The sequence below is a fragment of the Bactrocera latifrons genome, unplaced genomic scaffold (genome assembly GCF_001853355.1).
Source record: "Bactrocera latifrons isolate USDA-ARS-PBARC rearing strain unplaced genomic scaffold, ASM185335v1 scaffold_722, whole genome shotgun sequence".
Taxonomy (NCBI): Eukaryota; Metazoa; Arthropoda; class Insecta; order Diptera; family Tephritidae; genus Bactrocera; species Bactrocera latifrons.
The window spans coordinates 10,884-12,343 of record NW_017537404.1 but is presented as its reverse complement, the minus strand read 5'-3'; positions in this window follow the sequence as shown (position 1 = coordinate 12,343).

Sequence of the window (1,460 nt, the reverse complement as noted above, 5' to 3'; positions counted from 1 at the left end):
TCCAACAGTCATAATTTTCACAATGATTTCAACACCTTAAAAAGCCAAACAATCTTTGAAAACTACAATAACCCATTTCCCTCACCCAGAGCCGTCCAAGCAGATGCTCCTATCACATTAAGTGAATGCGATGTAACAATCGCATCGATGACTGGTAAAACTCCAGGATTGGACAAAATTTCCTATCCCATCCTTAAAAATCTCCCTCGATCCCTTAAAATACGAATAATTTCTCTTTACAATAAAATYCTCAACGAGGGAATCTATCCACAGGAGTGGAAGACATCTTCCATCCTTAACATCCCCAAGCCCAATAAACCTACCTCTCAAATAGATATTATAGACCCATATCCTTACTTCCTTGCATGTCCAAAATTCTGGAGAAAATAATATCTGTAAGAGTTATGTGGTACAATTATAAGTTCTAGTGGAGCTGTCAAACACTGCATCTATGCCGATGATGTTTTAATATTCTCTCAAACTCAAGATCTATACCAAGTTAAACACATATTTTTAAATATATTGAATAAAATAAGTAATTGGTCAAAAATTTCCGGCCTAGCAAATGTAAAACTTTTCACATATGTCGGAAACAAAAGTGTTCCTTTCCTAATATATCCTTTTCTAACGTTGATCTCCCACATACTAATAAATTAAGAATCTTAGGACTTATATTCGACAACAAATTAACTTTCAAAGAGCATTGTAAATATGTTAGAGTAAGTCTTTTTTCTAGATTGAATATAATTAAAGTCTTATCATCTAAATACTACTTAGTACATACAAATACTCTTGTCAATATAACAAAAGCTTAATAGTATCTAAAATTGACTTCGGACTTTTTATTTACGGACATTGCGCTAATACAGACATTAAGCTCTTGAACGCACCCTACCACGCAGAATCGGAAGCTGGATTACCACATATAAACTACCGGACCATGCGTAACACCATGATGCTTATGCAGCTTATTCACTGCAGAAATGAATTCATTTTTTCGCAAATCAATTGTTCTATACGAAATCTTAGGACTAGTCGTAAGCCGTCTACTATTATGAGTTGCTTAAGTCTAATTCAACAACTGAACATCGTAACCACCCCATCACTTCTTAAAACTTCAGAGTATACTCCAAGTGCGCTTCCAAATTCATCACTCATCAACACCCTACTTAAGTATCCAAAATATTCTACCAGCAGTAATGAGTACAAACAAATGTTTAATGCGGTATTAGAGTCCTTAAATGATGATTGGAACTTGTATTATACGGACGGATCCAAGCCAGACACCAGCACAACGTTTGCCAAACCAGCTAGGTATTACTACTATGGTCGGTTCCTTGCCATCCTACTGCTCGGTAWTTACTGCCGAAGCAGCCGCAATATTTGAGGCAGTACAATTTGCTTCCCGAATGGGAAATAAATGCATTATATGTACCGACAGTAGATCTGCAATTGAAGCT